The sequence below is a fragment of the Xiphophorus couchianus genome, chromosome 24 (genome assembly GCF_001444195.1).
Source record: "Xiphophorus couchianus chromosome 24, X_couchianus-1.0, whole genome shotgun sequence".
NCBI classification, from domain to species: Eukaryota; Metazoa; Chordata; class Actinopteri; order Cyprinodontiformes; family Poeciliidae; genus Xiphophorus; species Xiphophorus couchianus.
The window spans coordinates 11,145,675-11,168,524 of NC_040251.1; the positions used below are offsets into that span (position 1 = coordinate 11,145,675).

At 39.9% G+C, this 22,850-nt stretch overlaps 1 protein-coding gene across 1 annotated transcript in view; it reads right to left on the reverse strand.

The window, feature by feature from the left end:
• Positions 1 to 22,637, reverse strand: part of plxna2 (plexin A2) — a 213,707-nt gene extending 191,070 nt beyond the window's left edge. The window contains exon 1 of the mRNA XM_028010799.1: positions 22,057 to 22,637. The gene's annotated coding sequence lies outside the window, so the exon portion shown is untranslated. The remainder of the gene's footprint in view (positions 1 to 22,056) is intronic.
• Between the last annotated feature and the right edge of the window lie 213 nt (positions 22,638 to 22,850).

The following is a 22,850-nucleotide window of genomic DNA, read 5'->3' on the forward strand; positions in this document are numbered from 1 at the left end:
GGGTGCACGAGTTTTGTTTATATGAATGCTTTCTTATCAGCAGCTTACCCCTGCAGAGGAACTATTTGCCCTGAGCTGCAGGCTGGTAAACAAACCCTGGACTTGACTTTTCTGCTGGTTTGGCCTCTGCCCAATCACAATAAAACAGCAATAGAATTTGTCCCCAGCAAAATAACCATGCCACATCTTCAAATAAGCGCCACCGAAGGGATATGCTTCGCATTTAAAAGTGTTCCAATAAAGATAACATAAAAAATGGCTTCCGTTTTAGTGAGTACATATCAACATGCATTCACTCACTCCCTAGTAACGCTCTTAATCATTTGTCTCATCAAGATCATAGTGCTTAAGCCCAGAACTGTGGTCAGGGCGACTTACTGCTAGAGGGATTTAGGGATCAGGAAATGATGAAGGGGGGGATGCAAAGCAAAGAGGGGAAATCTAAATCAGATAAGAAAATAATAATAAAATAATAATAAAAAAAAAAACAGTTGGTGCCAGCTTGTAAAATTTGGCAAGATGACATAAATTAAGATATATGAGCGGTAAAGAGAAAACGATTATATAAAAAGCAAAAAAGGAGTGGAAGGAAGGGAGGAAGGAAGGCAAAAGTGATGCAGTCAGTATTCCAGCTGGGTAACAAGCTGATACAGCCACAGTGGCAGCCACAACTCAAGAACTTGGTGTGGTACATCCGTTATTATCCGGTGCAAATTCACACCGCCTGACTGGCAGTGAGAGCAGAGTCAGTTTCAGAGTGAGAGGAAAAAGGGTTACAGAGAGGTGTGGATTTAAAAAAAAAAAAAGTTAACAAAAATCTTGATAGGACTGTTCTCCTGGCCTAAGTGTACGCTACAGCCACTCATTAAACACAGAGACCTGTCATTTTACTTAGCAGACGCCAGACAAAATCCAAAATGGTTATATAAGACTTTCTGGGGGAATGAAAACCTCTTGGGAAATCCTGTCAGTCAAAGTAATCCCTTCAATTTTTCCAGCTACTGTTCATCTAAGGACTATATGATATAGCCTGCAGCTCTGTAATCACACGCTGGCTGAAGGGATGAGGCTATTCTGGATTGACGGAGAGCCAGGCACTGGAAACCCAGCAGGATGCACACACTTCAAGTCATCTCCACCATCAAAAACCTGATTCCTGGTATGCATACATATCTTAAGAAATTCACATTATAGATATGACAGGGGAAACAGAGGTTATTTTTGAACATTACATAAAATAATATTCATGAAGTGAGGCTGGGATCTATTGGAATAAGGACAACTGGGCCTGTGATGTAACAGAAAGACTGCTTTGCTGTAACTGAAATCAATTAGCTGTCAATGCAATTAACAGGACTGTGGAATATTAATTTACCTCCCTGGTTTGAATCTTGATAATATTCTACAAAACTTCCCAAGGTCAATGCTACTTGTGTATCTTGCAATGCAAAATCACATTGCGTTGTGAGTTGAGAGTTCAGTTGTAATAGGAATGACTGGAATTCATGCAGCTGGAGTTAAGGCTCCCAAACTAACAGATTTTCTGCTGCATTTGCACTTCTTGTTTACACACACAGTTTTTGTTGCGTTTTTGTTTAAGATTAGCCTTTTTGTAGCAACTCACATACATGAATACCCAAGGGAATCTGAGAGAAGCTGTGATTAAAAAGTTTATATGAATTCTGTATACATCTTTTTTACGTTTTTTTTTATTCATTTTCTTTTGTTCACATGAAGATCACAAACATGAATTAACTTCTTACTGTGGCTAACAGTGGAAAATATGCCCATTTGTACAGCATAGACCTCAGAAAGTGGGAAGAAGCTGGTGTTCTGGCCATGTCAGTGTTAATTCTTCACAGTTGCAGCTTTTTTTATGTTGAAATCAATTTTTTCAATTCTTTTATGTTGAAATCTCTATTCAAGTAAACATATTGCTATGTTTTCATTGCAAGACAAATACTTTTCCTTTCTTAAGACCGCACTTGAAGTATGAAATTGTAGCCATCACCAGGATCGTTTTCTTCCTTCAATCAAAGCTGTGGTACAAGTTGGGAGTTGTGTTCAGCGTGAACTTTTGCTCCATCGCTAAGCATTTGACTACATTATCTAAAACACATGGTTTTAATTAATTGAATTGAAAGCATTGCCAGGGAATTAAGTTGTATATGCTCAATGACCTTTTTGCCTTTTGCAAATGTACAAACATCATTTCATGTCCCCAAGCTGACCGCTTTGCTGTTTTCTCACCATATTCGATTACTGGTCAAGAGGCCTAATCACGTAAGTCTGATTAAGCCTGGACAGAATCCGAGTCAATAGTGAAAACATCAAGAGAGAACTAGCAACATGGAGCATGACTCTGTTTACATTACCAAAGGTTAAAATTGAAGCACCACACATCGATTGCCCAGAGCTTCAATTCACCTCACTTGAATTTTTTTCCTATTCATTAAATATGTCAGAACTAAGAATTTCCACAACTTTTTGGTCAACATTTTATCATCAACCGAGGTATACTGTGCCAAACTTTAAAAGTTTCATAAAAAATAAAATCATACAAATGTGTATCCTTTGATGTATGACTATTTATAATCTTGAATTTTTTTTTCCAGCTAGATTTTTAAAAATCTAAAATCGATAAAATTTAAATCAGTGGATCTGACCTCCTAAGGAGCTGGAAATCAGCATCAGTGGATTAATTAACACTACAAACTAAAAACTCTATGCGTTCATTATTAAAAAAAGGAGGGTGGAAAACATAAAATATATTTTGGGAATTGTTTTGTAAACTTTAACAGGAGGAAGAAATTTTCCCTCATTGTGTTCAGGACCTGCTGTAACCCTGAACATAATGCAGCTTGACTCTAAAACACACACTAGCGTCTGAGGACCATTAAAGTCTATTTTCAGGACGTCTCCGCTGAGGCACATATAACAGATGCATTATCACACCGCAGCAAAGGGCTCAGCCTCTCTCCTGTACGCTCCCTCTGTCTGCTGCGCTCTCTACCTCCTGCCTAATAGAGGCCCTCCTAATTTCATCAACTGTGATAAAGCACCACAAAATCAAGTCTGCAGCTAGTTACTTAGCCCAATCTCCCTTTGGATGAGGGGCAATAACAGCATGTGGTGAGGAAATTGGGTGCTTACTCACTCAGAAGGATGCATGCCTAGCAAGCAGAATGTGCTGAATACGGCAAAGACTCACAGAAGACCACAAAGAACGGCGGCACTCACTCTGCGTGCAGAGCAGTACAAGGAAGGTGTACAACCTGCCACGGTCGCAACAGCAAAACTTAATACGACCCCGGAAAGAACATTCCTCTTGAAAACAATTTCAATTCAATAAATAAAGTAATTTTGTTGGATTCTTGACCACTAAAATGAGACATACATAATATGTCTCATTTTTCAGCAGAGTGAAAAGGAGCACGATCCTGTGAGCATACAAACTGCCAGTGTGGTTTAGAAAGATTTCTGTGAAATTATTTCAACAATTCAAAGTTGAAAAGCTGTTGATTCAAAACTCAACTCAGGAATAAGCCTACAACACATTTAAATGTAAATCTAACTTGGACTTACAATGCATATAAATAATAGAGCTCGCTGCTGTACTTTTTCTAACTCAGTGCTGTCACTTGGAGCGTGCATAAAAATGCACCTGACGGTCCTCTGGAGTGCAACAGCTGCTGCAGGGCTATGCCAGGACACAAGTGAATGGGATGGCACAAAGCTCAGAGAGCAGGCTGGCTGAGTGACAGAGGGCCTTGCTGGATCCAAACTGAAGCACACATGCATGCCCTCCAGGCTGTTCCGTGTAAACCCCCGTACAGGATGCAGTGCTGGCCGGGACACGGTGGAAACTAAAGCATTCGCTGGTTTCCTTTGAGCCCCTGTGCTTAGAGCAAGCGAATCGCCATAGTGAGCTTTTTTTCTAACAATACCCTCAAGTATTTTTAGAAGGGACTATTATTTCCTCCGACAGGATATTTGGCTGTTATTTATCAAAGAACTGTACTATACTTTGAGCGCATGATGCAAATATATTTAATGAGGATTGTAGAATTATTGGTGTTTCTTCTGCAGGTAAAAGTGAGCAGTCAAATATTTTAAAACAAATGTTTTAAAAAGTCACCACACATACTGTTAAGTCTTGTTAATATGATTCCAGAAACTGTGCTGCAGAAATTACGATTGTTTGTCACTCATCCGCCCGATGCTGCACACCTCTGTTCTTCTGGCTGATAGAAAGGTCCAACACTTTTTCTTATGTTCTATTTAAAGAAAAATTAATTTGGTTATATATTTTTGATCATACAAATGCAGAGAGTCATGGAAAAGAGTCTAGAAGCAAATGTATTGCACTTAGCATAATTGTTCTCACTTTCTTGTGTTGGGATGATAGGAAGAAGGGAAAAGGAAGGAAGGAAGGAATGTCATGGTGACTTACAAGGTCTTTTATAAAAACATTTTGGCAGAGTACCAGCAATTTGTAATTTCATTCAGTGTTTCTGTGAAGGTTGTGTATTGTACTGTACTGTACACCAGGGATGGGCCCATCCATTTATCAGAGCACCACTGTGATAAAGCACAAAGAATGACCAAGGATCAGAAGGAAAGGAGAAGAGGTCCAATTCTCATTATGTTCAGAGCCACAAGGGCACAAGGGTGAAAAAAGGCCTTATAAGACCTGAGCAGACAGGAAACACTGACAGACATTGCATCCCACAATCTAGTCCTAGGACTTTTATCTCTTCCTTACACATTCCTCCATTTCTTCTCTCAGTGACTCAGAGCTGATGATCTGACACATTTTTGGTGAATGAGAGAAACTCCTGCAGCCTGAAATGAGATTGAGGTGAATAACTTAGGAGATTGTGACAAAGAACATATGCGTGATGCCTATACTTCACAGGTTCCATGAGAGTCAGAGCAGTACGAAGAGCAACTCCAGCCAGTCCGCTACAGTGAACCTGGGAATAAGTGGTTCACACTCATTTTCACAGGCCAGAGATTTCTGATTCAGTCCCCCTGCTCTGTGATAGATTTAACACCGAGACAGCCGGGCCATTCATAATCTGCAGACACATGCTGGAGAACATATTTTATATGTGGCTGCTGAGCCTCATATGACTTTCTGACAGTAGTCCTCCTATGCTACATCTTGATATAGCCGCTAAAGCAAAAGGCTTGAGGTTTCTGGAGAGTAAGGAATTTATGTAATCACACATACTTGGATGTGCATAAGTAGGTCTTCAGAAAGAGAAGTGTATGATTTTTTATAGGGGATGGGAATTATCTAAATCCATGCCTAGCATGAAATGGACTGTAATTCTTGCATTGATTTGACTGTATGTAAAATGTTGGGCAAGAGAAGTACTAGCATAAAGCGCTTTAGAGAAACTGCTCTCTAGTGAAGTACCCCGCCTGGGTTTAGTCACCAAATCACTTTCACAAGCACAGCCCCTTCTTAAGATTAATGCAACACTGGTTTTCTGGGAATTATGTTTGATCAAAGACAAATCTCTGTTAGTGAGATTGTAAAATTAGCATCAGCTTTTTTGTGAAGCTTTTTCCCAGCAAGTGAGGTCAGCTGGGACTGCATGGAACAGAGCAAGGCAAAACCTAAAGATTGCAACTTAAATAAATCACAATCAGTCTTTACAATGTGGCCACTCTCATTTATGGATGATGAATTGCAATGGCACAGTGGGATCATCTTTCATAGTAATCACGGGACAGACTGTTTTCTTGAAACAAAAACACTTTTTAACTGAAATCTGTCAAATGAATGTGTGATTGAATTTGACAATTCCAAAAATGGATGGAGTGAGTACTTTTGCTACAAAGATCATCAATACAGCTTCATGGCACAAATAGAGGTACACAAGACCGACTTCTCATCAATTGTGAAATACAGTATCTGTTGGAAACACCCGTTGCCCCATGACTATGAAACAACTCGAATGAGACAACCCAAAAAGCAAGGTTGGGGGTGAAGGAAAGAAGGAGGCACAAATGTTTTTCTTGGTGCCTGAGAAAAATGAAGAGGATTTTAATCTGCAGATGTCACCCAAGTATTTTGACTTAATTTCCATTCACCACACATGTTGTAGCATGAGCTTAAATTGAGCTTTTTTTTAGCATCAAACAATGTTTTGTTAAATTTAATGATGGCTGGACATTAGTGTCCTTATTTTTATTTTTAGGATTTCAAATTACGGCCATTCTCATGAATGGTCTTTCACCACTTTGATTAATTACAGGTAGTTTGGGAACACTACCTGTGTTTATAAGCATACATAGGATGCCAGTTTGCTGAGTCTTAACAATTCTGCTCTTTCTCCTCACTTCATAAATTACCATGTACATCTTCACTCAGTGAACTCATATTTGCTTTGCAATCATACTTTGATATCCCAATTTTTTTGACAAATATATTTTACACCAATACCCCAAGTTCGTTATTGTCAACATAGCAACATCACTCACTCGTCTACAACTTTTGGTTGTCTTGTTTCTTCCTTTAATGTTTTTTTTTGATAAAGCTCTTAATTATGGAATTACTATAATCTTTGTGACCAACATGTTCGACCCCAGTTGAAATGGAATAGTTGTAAAAATGATTAGATCCAGTATGCCTTTAAGAGAGAGGAAAGATGGGGGTGAGGGGACATTAAAACATGAACAGAGAGCACAGTATTAGCTGAACAAAAATCAAATTCAAGAGCATTCCCATGCTTGGTCAATATGAACTAAGCCAAACCGAGGAATTTCTCTGTGGCAGTTTCTTCCTCGTATTAACATTTTCTCAGACCACACACACAGATGATGGAGCTCAGTGAGCCACGCTGCGGCTCGACCACTTTAACAGAGATCCCTGGGTTTAGCGAAGCAGCAAAAGGATGTTCCTACAAGTCATCCAGTTTCTATTCATCCAGCTGAGGGATGTAACTGAGATTTCAATTCTAATCAACAATTAGCATGTTTTTTGGCAGAACCTACGGATGTGACTTTAAAGTCTGCGAAACACAGCAGTGGGCAGTCTGAGTATTTCCTTCTATCACAAAACTCTATCATTTCTCAATTGGTGGGTAGACAAAGAAAAAATATGGAATGGGGTACTTGGCAGACTCTCTTTCAGCCAAACTAAACAACCCTGCTGCTGTTACCCTATAAACTGCATCAGCAATGATGAAAACATATAATCATACTCCAGTAAAAAAGTGCAATAACAGGAAGGAGGGGAAAAAAAGATTAAATCGACTGTTTGTTACCCTCGAGAAAACGTAACCAAGGAGGGGAAAAATAGCCCCATTGAGCATTTCATCAGCAACATAAATAGGAGCAGCTGGGGCTCGCTAACATGCTGAAGTGGGCTAATTAGGACACTTGGTGGTTGGTTTACTGTTGTTTTAGAATGGCTTGGACAGACTGTGAGTGACTGAGACCACTTTCATTTTATTCTTCATGGGCACACTTCAAACCAACAACACATACTGTATTTCCCGTGAGATCATCAAAGGGTGGCGAAGGATGGAGTGAGCCGTTTCCCAGCCTTAAATTTTCTTTACTCAATCTGGTGCAAACAGTATCGCTTAGTTATTCTTCTCAGTGCCCCACAGCTCTCTTAACTTTCATGAAAACAGTTTTGCCTTCCTGTTCCGACCCTCCCTTGCAGCTTCCTCCTCTCTTCCTGTATGACTCAGTAGAATAAGTAAAAAAAAAAATCCCATACCTCCCTTCTTCTTCCATTGTTTTGCAGCAATGCTGTGTTTCTATGGACTGGAAGTAAACTCAGACTGCAATGAGATTCTTGGAGTTTAATAGACTTGAGAAAAATACTACATTCACTGCATAACTTAAATGAAATTTGACTTTGCAATCTGACACCCTAAAATTGTCCTCTGACTCTACAAGAAGCTTGTGCTCTTTCCAACACTTCACCTTTAGTGCGTCATGACAACAATGCCTTTCCATTATGCCATTTACAACCATTTTTAGGAGGGTTGAACTCCTAAAAGTTCAATCCTCTTTTATACTTATACTTAGCTTGTATAAGCTCAGCAGTTCCAGGTAACTGTTACTGCCGCTAGTCTGATGGAGCTGTGATGGGAAGGAGCAGGGAAGGGATGATCTGTCAGACAGAAGCTTGGCTGGGAGACTGCAGCTCCAAAATGATTAGTTGGGCTGTGTGCTCAGGTAGCCAGCTTGCAGTTGACTGTTTCACAGACCGACTGCCCGCATGTTCCCAACCGTAGCTTTGTGTTATTTATCAACTGTTCCCAACTGTAGCTTTGCGTTACCTTCATAAGAGTAATGGGTGGCAAAAAAGGTGCTTTTGTACTTTGTACCAGGCAGCTAACTAGTAGTATTGTGCAGCAACAGGTGGGGGAGGATCAGAATCTTTTTATGTTCTGGGCAGCCAGAGAAAACTTTGGTAACTATGGCACTTCAAATGCAGTTTCATGGAATGTTGCTGTTTAACACATATGGGGGAAAAAATCCTTATGTGATTATGGAAAATGTAGGATTTTTAAGACCAGAACTTTTTAAGCCTTGCCATACTTTGATACTAGCCTATTCTCAGAGTCAAACACTCGCTATTGCATCTGGGGCTCAAAATAAAGATGTACATTTATGTCACTATGTCACTCACTAATGTAGTCATATGACAATAGTGCCTGAGTTATGCATCAAAGGACACAATTTGCTTAGACAAGAAATAATGTACCTTTTTAGTATCACCAGAACTTTGCTTCATACAGACAGATACAACTCTAGTCATTTTGACACTTTCTCTGCGATTTCATAAAAGATACTTTTACAAAAACCTTTGTATACCCTAATACCGGTAACCAGCCGATGCCAAACTGAAACTGGGAGTTTTGAGCACCACTGAGATGATTCCTTGATATTTGAACAGTTGTGATGGAAGTATCGAGTAAGAAATATCATTTTTTCTATTCTCCGCAACAAGATTTTACTTAGGCTGTCTCTATGAACAACCATCAAACACACACATCATATGCATGATTGCGTTGTCATCCTCTTGTTTCATCTACCTACACCATCTGACTGACATGCATTATCAGTGACAGATTTTTGTCTCTATTGCGTTGGAAGCTCATGAATGACACCTCTCTGTTGCATCGTATTTCAGAATGATTAAGTCATACGTCTAAGCTATTAATACATTCAGAAGTCATAATTCTGTTACTTTCATTCATAAACTCTTGCAGTAAGAGTCCTTTATTGCCACAAGCCGCTTATATGTAGCATCATATTTTAGAAAGAACTTCTTTTGGTAGGGTTTGAAAAAAAGCTTCATGAGAACTTTTGTCTGTTGTGTTTTCTTTGCTTTCCCCTTTTCTCGTTTGTTGCATCAAGCAGTAGCATTCAAAGACAGATGGGGTTGTTTACCTTGACACAGAGCTACTGCACATGTTCAGTGCCTCGGGGACCCAGGCAAACACGCACACACACACTACATTTCAGCTTTTCAGACCTTAAGCCGTTGAAGCAGCTAATGCTTTGTACAACACAACCCACAAACGTTGTAGCCTTGGCAGAATAAACAAAACCAAGGTGTCCTTTATCAGGCACGTCAATGTCTGCACAAAAGGAATCCATGGAAAATTTACATAGTGGTAAGAAGAACTGGGTGTGTTCTCACTAACACATGCCTAAGAAAGTGGCAGCACATATCCGATATATCGCCTTCTCCAATTTTTTTTTCAAATTCTTGATAAAGAATGCAAACTAGATCTAAGCCTGCGGTTCTCAAAATGCAGGTGAATTAAAGCATGCGCCATAATCTGGAAGCATCTGAGCCATTTGCCAGTCCCCTCTGGCATGCCTCCACCCAGCTCACGGTTTGTCTCACTTCCAACCTCCCAAAGCAGACGGGAAAGAATGAAGCAAAGCAGAAGAAAGGGTTGATGCTGTGTCTGTTATTCAGTAAAATAAAACCTATCCTCTTTGTAAATTTGGAAGAAAAAAAAACATCCATTACAGGACTAAACACCACTCAGAAAAAAAGGTCCTAATTTAATGTGATGTTCGCAAAAATAACACCCCAAATACTGTGCTTGCTTTGTAATAACATGCAAATTCCCCTCACCTATTCACCCCTCTCAGGTGGAGCATGTTTTCTGAGAAATGTGGGGGTGGACTTGTGGCAGGCAATGAGGTTGGTGCAAATTACCTTATTGTAAACATAATACCTATGAGTTCAGAGACGCCTCCTGCAATGAGGAAAAACTGTTAAGTCAGGGGTAATTTAGATTTTCCAATAGCTACTATAATATCTAAAAGAAATCCAATATGCTCTTTCTACACCAACAATGTTCAACAGTATTTTCACCTAAAGTGTATATTAATTCCAAACTGTTGCAGATTAATACAAGATGCTCATTTCATTCATGTATAAACCTGCCTGGTCCCTGATTTTATCACTTTTCTCACTCACTCCTCCTCCCTTCTTTACCTCATGCCTCCCTTTAGACAGGCAGATGTTTCAGAGCAGTCATATTTAATCAGCATCTTTATGGACAATACAGGAATTTTAAGCCCTATGCCAGAAAAAGCCTCGGCTGTCACACTCTGGATAATTGCCTCTGATGCCCAGGTTCATTCTTCCCTTCAATGCTCCAGAAATGACAATGCTCTTGACTGACATTGCAGCTGATGAGGGAGAATGTCGAGAATTTAGATTTTGTGTTTGGCCCTGCATGATATCGCATCACATCATTTATCCTGCACTAATTATTTGATTTGAAAGTTTCTCAAAGACACTGCTGTCATGTTTCCCATTTCATTTATGATGACAGAGGAAGAATAATGTGTCCATGTGGGCGAGCTCCCACTGTTCCAATGACTACATGCAGTTTCCCTTTGATAGTAAAAGGCCAGTAGGAAGTAAGAGTGGTGGAAAAACAACATCCAACTTCAACTATGACATACCCAACTTGAGAGTTTAAAAACTTTGCTATGATTAGTCATGACAAGGGATTTAACAACATTTCCAGGTCACAAGACCATACAAGGTCTTTGAATACCAGAACAAGACAAGAATTTAGTGATAGTTCTAGAAAAACTAAGTACATGTTTTTATTATTTTTACAAAAGATTAACAGTGTTTCAAGGCATGTGTTTCAACTGATCATGCTTTCAGGTTGCCACAAAAGTTTGACACTGAAAAAAGTCGCTAGATTTGTCCCTAGTCACATTTTTGAAAGTTGCTAAATATCGAGACAATGTCACTAACTTGTCAAACTGTGCTCTTATCCTGACCACAAGTCATCTTCTTACTTGGCCATGCCTCTCATTGCACTACTTGCTGTGGTTGAATCTTTCAAAATTTGTCTGGAGGTGAGGTAATGCTTACAAGAAAGACTGTTGATAGTAGCATTTGCAGTGGTTCCAAGACTGTTTCACTGTGTAAGGTATATTTGGTCTTTGAATTATTAGAATAGGCAGGGAATAGAGAGGGATTCAAGTATTTGATGATTTTAGCCATTGGAGGTCAGTTGTGGTCCCCAACCTTCACAAATACCGGGCATCCACCGTAGTTTTTATTAACAGTAGAAAAGCACTAAATATCCCTGCTGCTGCCAAATAGTTTTTTTCCAGTAATACTACATTATTGATTGAGCAAAATCTCATATTTCTTTACTTTTTGTTTAATCTGTCTTTCTGCTTAGGAGACAGGGAGTACATCTTGCTCTATGAATCAAACAGATTGAGAAAACTGTTGCTAGCAGTATAACGGAAAAGTCTTGCCATTTTGAAACTACCTTGGTATGTATGTCTTGGTGCCAAGATTCAAACTTAAAGTCACTTATCTCAGTGCTTTCAGGGCTCAAACTAATAGAATAAACATACACGTATGTCCCCAGACAAAGTTATCACTTCACAAAAACTAAAAGTAATCCAGCATCTTAATATTGCAAGAACTTGTGAAATTTTGCAGCACCACCAGTAACAGCCATTTTCTCGATTTGAATTGACAGGACAAGCTCCTAGAAAAGCAGTTTTGGGAAGAGAGGGTTCCACATTACTTTTTATGCTTTAAAACCTTGACTATGATGTATAAATCTACATCAAAACCTTAAATTTAACTTTAAAAGTTAAATGAATAAATGTACATTTTCACAGACTCTCTAGGCGTTATGACAAGCTGCCTTCCTTCCTAAGTACCTTCCATCCTTTTTCTCCCACTGGATTCTGTGTGTGGATCAGAGTTATGTATTCATGCATAAACATTAATGTTATCCTAAGGGAAAATTCATTTCCCCTGGCCTGGACACAATAAATTACCTTGGGCCAAAGTAAAGAGTCTGGAGTTGCAGAGACTGGCGGCAGTAGCTTTAGTCAGAACTTTTTTCATCCAACGACATTAACCCAAGTACTTTCACAACTTGAACTGAAATCCAAGTCACAAAACATGGACATGTTTTTAAAAACATAAACGCAAGTTTGAAAGAAGAAGTCAATTCACTCTGCTTAAATGTTTGACTTTAAGCCTTTGTCGACACTTCCGGGAAACAAGTTTCTGCAATGAGCCACATTCCATGTTTTGAAGCTGAATGAGTTTCATGGTCTTTCATCATCAATTTATCCCTCTTTACTTTGGTCTACAACTGTGGAAAAACTTAATCAAGAGGATGTGTGTGCACAAGAGACAGAACAAGATACTGTAGTTAAGAAATGAGAGCGGAAAGATTTTCCAGAGTTTTCTGTTTGCTATCTAACTCTGATGAATTCAGAGGGCCTTGTTTTCCCTTCATCTTTCCTTTCTTCCCATCTCCTCTCTTGGTCAAAGCTACATATGACTTCAGGCTTCTACTTCTCAGTGAAAGAAGATTTCTACGCAGATAAAGTGGTAGCTGACCAAAAATCTGGTATCACTGAAGCATGAACAAGTACAGGTATCTACATGTTACTGAGCAATAAAGTGCACTGAAAGAAACCATAGTAAATTTTACCCTGTAAGTCAAATTAAAAAAATATTCAAAACAGTAAGAACAAAATGCATTAATATCTGAATTTTTTTCAGTATTGGACACGAACCAACCGTCCATTTGTCCATCTCAGAGTATGATGAGAGGATTATGCAGTTGAAGGTGCCGTATTATGTGTTTTCCAGCCATATTAATAATTTTATAGCACAATCAAGTAGCTATGTTACCTTCATTTGTTATAAAAATGCTATATACATTAAATATGACAAAAATAATTTGGCTTCATCATTTAACACCTTGAAATTGGACATCTGTCTCATTAAGAAACTCCTTCTCTTTCTGAAACTTCACCTTCAGCGAGTCATCACTCGACTATTAACCCTTTAACAACATTTTTTAACCAGCATTATACTGAAAAGCAGCTTCTATAATGAGCTCATATGATGCGCAGTTCCACCAGATGTTTGCCAATTGCTGTGGGCTAGTCTAAAGGAGCCAAGTGAGGTAGTAGCACGGAGGGCTGCTCTGTGAGGCGGAAGCTCAGTAGCTTGGAAACAGCAGTTCTGAGGAGGAGCTGCACCTCAAAGGCGGCGCTAGACCCACCCAGGCATTTTGCACGACTGAATGGTTGTCAAGGGAGATTTAAGGATTTCTCAAACATGCATGAAAGGATCAAGGCCAGGTATGTTTTTGATGAGGAAATAACATTATAACATGATGTATAAAAAGTCGATTTTACATGATACTACCCCTTTACCACCCCATGGTACTTCTGGAAGGGACTCACAGCATCACAACTCAGCTTGGAGAATCTGTTGACAAGACAGCTTTCAGTTGTGCTATCCCCAAATCTGACCTTTATGAAAGAGTGTGAACAGGGAAGCTGTTCTTAAAAGAAAATCATAGGAAGTTACATTTGCAGTTTGCCACAAGCCATGCAGGGAACACAGCAGACCTATAAAAGATGGACAAATAAGACCAACGCTGACCTTTCACAGCCTGCAAGTAAAACACTATGTGCGGTGGAAAACTAACACTGCACATCATTCTGAACACAACATCCCCATCATGAAATATTGTGGCTGGAGCCCCAAGCTTTCAGGATGATTTTCATCAAGTCCATTGAAGCTGAAAGGTGTTGATAGGGAGATGGATGAAGCTAAATACAGGGCAGTCCTGGAACAAAAATGGAAGGGTCATCTTCACTAGAAGGACCCCATGCATAGAGTCAATAGCTACAATTGAATGGTTTGGATAGAAACATATTCATCTGCGGCAATGGCCCAAGTAAGAATATTTTGTAAACCTTGAAAATTACTGTTCACAGATTTCCATCATCCAATCTAAATCTTGAGCTTTGTTGCATATAAAATTGGCAAATCCTTCTCAAAGGAGGTAGAAACAAATCAAAAGCTGGATCATAACTGCAATGAAAAGTGGTTGTACACGACTAAATACAAGTGAAGAAAGAAAAATAAAACAATGAGTGAATTAAATTGTACATTTGCATAGTACTTTATGTTGAAATACATTGATTTGTGGTGGCAACTGTGAAAAAAATGTGAAATGTGAAAAAGCTCAAGATGTGAGTGTTTTTATAAATCTGTAAATCTATGTTAATATACTGACCTGCAGGATTTCACAATCATAGGGTAAAGATAACAACACATTAGGCAATTCCCTAAACACAATTATAAAATGCTTCAAATAGTTGGTGGTAATGGCCATAATAGGCCCCTTTGAGTTAAAAAGGGTTCTTTCTCCAACTGAGCTGCGGTTTACATAGTAGAGCAAAAAAAAGCTGTTGTTGGCTGGGCTCCTTTATGGCACATGAGTTGACTAGACAAGCAATGTCCTGCACCCCTTTTCCAGCAGTAACCATGGTGACAGTGGCAGGCAGGGGCATCCTCATCACCAGAGGGCAGTATGGGCAATGCTACATAGTTGTCTACACTGCCAACCCTCTGTCTTGCGTACCCCACACACGGGGTGTACACAGTCACGCAAAAAACTACACATGTGCCACACTGTCCAAGCAAATCCGAATGAAAATGGACACAAACGCACGCAGCCAAGCACGAATTCCACACATGCACACTGTCATCTGCTCCTGACAGATGCCCCTTGGCGCTCAACAAAAGCCCCCTCCCGCTCTGCCTCTCTCCCGCTCCCTTTTGTTGCTCACTTATTGTTCAATTTCCACCAAACAAAAATGCACATCCTCCCATGACACCAGCAAATTGATTATTTATGGTGCCAGGAGAACTGACTTATAACTGACTTATATTCAAATGTGTGTGAAAGGCGAAGATTCTTGAGACAATAGATTCAATCTCTTAAATGAAAAGAGAGCAAAGTGTATTTACATAAGAATTTAAGGGTTTTTTCCTTCTCTTTTTCGCCAATTACCTGCTTGTGCTGTATTGGACAAGCCTGGGAGCAGTTTTAGGACTGCGAGATGACTTCACAAGGGAATGCAGAATGAGATCAGGAAACAGGCAACCACCTGACAGGGTCTGGAGGAAAAAAAGAAATCACACAAGCCCTCATCCTCATGTTTGCAGAGGTGAGAGCCAGACTAGCAGCCAGCGTGAAGATCGGTGACAAACAAACAACCAGACTTGTTATTCTGCAGGTCCCCGTGCCAGGATTCCTGCCCTTATCGCTGGCATCGAGTAATTTTGTTACACATGGTAAATATAGGAAGGCTTGTGACAGCAGACATCAGATAAAAGCTAAAAGTGCCTGGGCAGCGAAATGTGGAGATGGGACTGAATGCCTAAACAGGCTGTTATGTGAAGGAGAGAGACTGATGATTGTGGCAGGCAGATTGAGGTACTAAAGAACGGTAGAGGAGACGGATCCCATCCCATGGAAATGTATCATGAAGGCAGTGCTATTAACATCTTAATAAAAGGCTTGCCAGGCCCTGGAGAGCCCTCCTGAGTAGACTGCCTCCTTCTTTCCACACAGGAGCCCTAAAGCCGCTTTTTGCTGCATATCAACGAGGAAACATTTAGGTTGCGCCAGTCCTGCATTGTGAGGGTGTTAGACTTCCCAAAGGAGTAGCCTAAATGCCTATCCACAAACATGCTCCGCTAAATTCCTTTATTCCCCCTTTCCCTCCACTTTCATTTACTGTTCATTTCTCCATCTGTTGGATTTAGTAGCCATACAAAAGCCTTTGTTTCAGCAAGCTGGCAGGCCTTTGGGACAGCAGAGTGCACTCTGGGGTTCAGTGCTAACTTGCTGCCATCAATAGATAGAGCAGGATCTGGACCAGCCACAGCAGCACCAGGCAGAGGGAGGACTGTTAACCGTCCTCTGATGAAGCTGCTGCCTGTCTGTCTGTCTGTGTTGACACACAGGCTGCTTTCTTCTCCCAGCCTGACAAGGATGAGGAGACAATTTCTCCTTACAGAATTCCTACTGACTCCTACATGAGTCTGTTACTAATATGATGGCATATCAGGGTTTTAAAATGTGCTCCTATGGTTTAACCTGCTTATAATGAGAAAGTCCAAGAGTGATTGTAGTTTTCTCTGTCTTTTTGGGGATTAAGTAGCTGTAGCCGCTCCCCCACCTGTTGCTGCGCCCTGCCGGTTGATGAGTCACAAGAAGGATCCTCCTAAATGTTTCCCTTGCTTTTTGCTTGAGAGAAAAAAACAATTCAGCTGTTTCAGCACGAGTAGCTCTGCCCTGCTCCTCCCACACCTATTGCTGTGCATTAGTGGACTGAAGGAAGAATAGTACATATTCCTCTAGCTTTCTCTTGTTCCGATGCTTTTCTTGTGTTTATAAGAAAAAAAAATTAGCCGTCTGATTCTGTGCACAATGCACTTGAAAACCACAACTTAATTTGCTGAAGTTAAATACTTTGAATTCAAACTATGTGCTAAATCAAACTAACAAACATGACATCTGAATGTTAACAAAATATGTCTCATTACTTTTGCAGCAGTAAAAATATTTTTTGCAATTTCATCAAGTTCCACATCTTTGTAAAAACGTTGCATTTTACCTCAAACTTGTAATAACATGAGAATCTTTTCGGTCCCTGAAAAGAAAATACTTTTCATTTTCCAAGGATAAATATGTATCGAAAAAAGATATTTGAGAAACTGAAACTTTATTTCTTCCTTCATTTACAGAAAGATGAAATTCACTCCTTTTGAAAACAAAAGTGACTTTTTACATCTAGATTATATCTTTTATCTTTGTTTTGTCCCATCATAACCCAGATAAATGCACACTCAAATACCGAAAAGACTCGCCTCACCATTTTTCAGGCCCTCTAGACTCCCTTGAATTTTAGCTGGACTTTTTAATTTTTAAACAGTCTAGTTTAGACAAATATACTTACAGATCACAACACAAACATAAATAGTGAAAAGTGTCACAGAACATAAACTGTGATTTTAGTTAACAGCTCCATGGCAGGAAGTAGCCCAGGGATAGTAAGAACTTCCACTTTAGTAGTGGCATTTTCTTTTTCAAATGCCCAGTGTTTTTCAAAAAGTCCCCAGCCTCACTGTGTATCATGAAAGAATGAAATGCAGAATGGCATTGATTTCTGCACTTTGTGCCATGTGTTGCTCATACTGGGCAAGCTGCTACTTAACAATGTAGTGGCCTGTAGTCATCAATTTAAAACGGTTTCAACGATTGGATAAGTCAGTGAAGCCTGCACACACAGCTACTCAAGATGATGAAAATGGCTTCGGCAGCATGACAACACCATTAAATGTGACCCTGTGGTGTTTTCCAACATCTGTTATTGTATGAAAATTATCAAAGCTGAAGAACAGATCTATGGTATATGTATGTTGAAAACATGAGGGGTTCATCTTCACTAGAGAATTAGCAACCAAATCAGAGACCCTTTGGCACAAAGTGGGTATGTGCTGATAAGATTATGTTGTGTAAAGCAGCAAACAAACCAGATAAATGTTCTTCCAAGTACAGAAACGCTAAAAGATTTTGAACAATGTAAATTAAACAAATTCTTTCAGTTTAGCAGTCTGAATAAACTCTGAAGAAAACACTGGTTCCTTTAATAGCTTTATTCACTTTTTGCAAAAATCAAACTCTGAGACAACTTTCCATGGTAAAACTTTCACACCAAAGAGTTCCATTAACACCACCTTGCAGTGGTAAAATGTGGAGAGTTCACTGCTAATATCAGATTTGTGTGCTACTGATTATTGAGGCTGGTAAAGATGCAAATCCCTGCAATGCAACCACCAGCAGATTGATTAGTGCATTTCCATAATATGTTACATCATTTTAGGAGGAATATTTTTTGTATTTCAGTTTAAAATGAAAGACAGATCATGTCTAATGAAAGATTAGATAATGTAATTACCAAGTTACATTATTTTGTTAAATCTCAAAATGAAATGATTAAGCGGAGGAATTGTCTAATGTAGAAAAAATCTGTTTGCAATTGTGTTGTTTTCATGAAATAAGGTACTCAACTAAAATCACATGCAAATAAGTTTGTTCACACAATAAAACATACCATGCTATGATCCTCCAATTACTCCCTGTTGTCTTCTTCATGGTTTTCACCAGTGGCTCATGTGATGCAAAAAAAGAGTTTCAATTGCAATTCTGTGAAATAAATTAATTTCCATCTGGCCAAAAAACTCACCTCATCCTGACACCAAACCTTTTTATTGATAAACAAATAATTTCAAAATTGCCTTGTTTACAATTCATTTTTGAAATGTTAAATTGTGTACTACTATGGTTAATGGAAATGCAGCTTGTTAAAAACCAGCAACCTGCAGCAGCAGACAAGATTCTTATCCCTTAAGTTACAATTATGTGCAATATGTGCAACAACTATAGAAAAATGGAAAATAGAATACAATTTTTAATATAAAAAGGTAATATTTAGCTATGAATATTTGAAGCTAGCACACTGATTCCTGTTTCAAGTAGGTTACTGCATCAGTGTTTTGTCTGTCAATAGGACTGTTATGACAACAATATAAGCGTATGTTTTATTGGAATCAACTATGTCAGGAACTATCTCCAAATTAAGACTTGATTCCAAAAACAGGAGAGATTTTAGTGACATTGTCACAATGAACAGATAAACAAGAAGCACTGAGCTATGATAAGGAAAGAAATGATTTGTGATCTGCTTTTTTTTCTAAAAACTTAATTGACTAAGCCGCCTCTCTGGCTGCTGTCCATTTGTTCACTGTCACCAGATTTGCGTTTATGTCGATCCTCATGTGCTTACACTCACCAAAGTGCAGATCACAGACACAAACATGTACATAACGAGGCTGAATGAGCAGAGAGTGTGGGTCAAGGAGATTGAGATCTCAGTTGTGACAGCTGGACAGTTGAGAGGTTCAGATAAACAGCCTGCAGAGAGCCAAGACGGGAGGCCAATGGCATTAAAACAAACACTTTGCTATTTGCACACTCCAGCAGACAGGGGAAAGAAGGAGCTATATCTATCAGCGAAAGAGTCACTGAAGCCACAAAAGCTCCATTATGTGCATGTTTGCGTGCATGTAGAAGCAAATAGACAGTTGAGATGGTGGGGGTTGCTGCAAATGATGATGGGGGGTTAGGGAGAAATCGGGTCTGCGTTCAGAATACAAAACCGCTGAACACATTTGCAGCATTCACTCATTAAGAAATAGGTCAAGGATTCTGCTTGCATGCATAGCAACTTGTCAAAATCTCTCAAGCTGAACTGTGGCAAGCCTCTCTGCCTTAAGGGGGGGAATCCGTAGAGGAGCGAGCCAATGCAGACCACAGTGCTGTGACATAGCACACAGAAAATAAGTAACAATTCAATGAAAAAGTCCAACTGTAGAATGTGAACGATCAGAACTCATTGCTCTTCATCAACAGAGGACGCTCTTGAGCCAATGGAGTTTGTCGCAGATGCTGATGGATGCTGATAGTGGCAGTGGTAGCTGAGGATTATGACAGTCTTCAGAAAGTCTGCAGTACATTAGGGAAGCACTTGCTCTTACAGCAGTAAAGGTCACTTTTCTAAATGAAGTAACAGTGATTAAAAAGACATTTTAGGGGTGAAGACCAGCTCCATCCTGCCCGGACTTTGATCTATCTATAAATAAAGTCATCACTCTGCATTTTAAGCAAGCAAGAAGGAATACTTTCCAATGGGAAATCTGGATAGACTTGTGCAAACTGCTTTACTGGACACATAATAAACTAATGCTTTGAAAGATATTACAGCTTCTTGCAGCAACTTTGGAAAACAAGCCCAGTCTGAGTAATTTCTACCCAGCTCGGTAAGGTTAACCTTATTGATCGTATCAACGTGTGATGTTGAGGTTCACGAAAGGCAATCTCGGATAGAAAGACTTCAAAGGCACTGTTTTAAAAAAAGAGAATTATTTAGAAAGGAGAACAAACCTTCTGCTCTTCTTTATGTTGGTTCATTAAATCTGTCAACAATAGCACAAACGCCTAAAAGTCAAGGTAAATTTGAATGACTGAAGCTTAGTGAGGGTTTATAAGTGGCAAAAAAAAAATCCAAGCGCAAGACAAAGAATAGTTTCTTAATAATATAAGAGTCACTGAAAAGCTCAGCTGGTCTGAGAGAGCAACAACACATAGAGCCTGCTTCTTTTTCATTATTAGATTGGAGTTAATTAGGTGAGCATAATCAGCATGTTATAATCTAAACAATTGTGTGAGCTAGTTTGTTCTTCTAAAGGGAGCCGTATGATACTCCCTCCCTAGCTAGCGGTTGCTTTGGGGAGGGGAGACGCAAGGCTGTGTCCCTTTGAGATGGATATTAAAATAATTGTGTGCGGGGGGTCATGCTTCAGAGGCTCCAAAAATGTGATTTTGCCAGGAAGGAACTGGTTTTGATTGCAAGGGCAGAGGGATTAATATGCTACCCATCAGCCGCGGCAGATGTAAGTCATTTTCATGCAAATGCGAGGCAATTTTCTACTTAAGACAACATTTATTTTCTTTGGAGTGACTGTCATGGGCGCTCACCAGGACACTGGGAGTCTGACAGAGAATTAAGATTTGTAGGTGCATCGGCTGAATTGGACAGATGAGGTCTGGAGCCATCCATGGAGCTCTACGCTGATGACAGTAAAGGGCAATAATGTAATAACACAACTGACAGAGGTCTGATAATGTGAACTAGATTAGTGATCCAGCGAGGCCAAACCGAGGAAGATATTTATGAGTCAGAAAATCATTTCTGTCTCAGATTCAAGGCTCACTTGTTGCAGGGAAGCAGGTCAAAGTCAACTGCCAAGTTAAAATTGTCAACTCAATGGACTTTGAGTCTAATTTACTTGATTAAGGTCAATGAGTCTGAATCACTTGACTGCAGAATTGTGATAACTGTAAGCAAAAGGGAGTAAAATATTCGAAGACTGATCATGGCAACACATGCTGAAAGAATTTAAGAGCCAAGAATCCTGCAGACCTGAATTCTCATCTCAGTAGAAAAAGTTGGAAAGAAATTAGCATTTCCAATCATAGTTTTCATGTATCTTGGCACGCTCTCCACCGGTTTTTCACACTGCTGCTGGGTTCAGGTGATGACACAATCTGTTTCCCATCAAGTATAATCAGGTGTTTGAGTTAAAATTCAACTGAAATGGAATTTGTGTCATACATGTAATAATTTTAGGGAAAAAAAATAAGAGTTTACATTTTTGTACTAAAACTGTGTGAACTGTTATGAATGAAGATGCAAAGCTAGTTTTAAACATAGAACATAAAAGACAGCAAGGCAAAGAGGCAAAGACTCTGGTCCATGTGCCGAATCTGCAGGTTACTGCTTAAAGGTTTGATTCATAATAAGACTATGTGTGATGAACGTTTGTTTGGGCGTCAGAGTGTGAGCTGTGGCACCGACACAATGTAAAACAGGCTGCCACCTTATCAAAGCCTGCAGCCAAAGATGATAAATGTCTCTTCCCGGTTGTCTCTATGCAGTGTCGGAAATGAGCTCTCCTGCAGTGTCGAGAGGAGCTGTTTTGTGGCACTCAGTGTGAGATTCCAGCAAATAAAAATTCCCATAAAGGCAGATTTATCCGAAACAACTGAAGTGATAACTCACCTCTTCATTTTTAAACTGGATCTCCTGGTTCTTTGAAGACAGGCAGTTGTTGATGCGCTCCACTCACATCCACGGAAAGAAGAGGGGGAAAAACGATTCCAAATGCGCTCAGTACAAGGTTGTAAGGGAAATCACAATTTCAGTTCCTTTAATGCAGAGTAGCCTCTCTGCAGGAAGGACCTGTTAAGCGGTGGGTGGCGTCATTCATTCAAAGTGGACACCTTGGACGTAGCAGTTGATTGCGAATGCAGCGCGTAAACTTCACAGCAGAGCCCGGGCGTCAGCATCTGAACTGACCTCCTGTAACGTTAACTTCAGCGGACCGTGTCAGTGCGGCAGCGGTGCATTCCTTCGGGTTCCGCAGTCAACCTTCCTCCGGTGCGGCTCTACGGTGCGAGCCTCCAAGCCGCAGCCAGGCTCGCCATCACCCGCCGGTAGAAGAAGAAATGTGTTAGCGTCGGTGCAGACCCGCAGCGTGGCTTCCTCGCAAGCCTCTGCCGGACTCACACACACAGACTGGCGGCTCCATCGGAGTACAGCGGTGTGTTGTAGCTGCGTGTTGGGGTGCGTGTGTATGCGTGTGTGCTGCCATTGGCACAGAGCGCGCCTAAACCCAGCCCACTCACACTCCAGCTCATTACGGCGTTAACTGTTTCCGCCCGGAATTACACATTTTGTACATAATTTGGAAACTTTGCATATGCAAGAAATAAATCAGAATTATCTCCTTGAAATGAAAGCTTTACTAAACACAGATAAATATATATATTTTATTCACTAGTTAAGATTTAGTT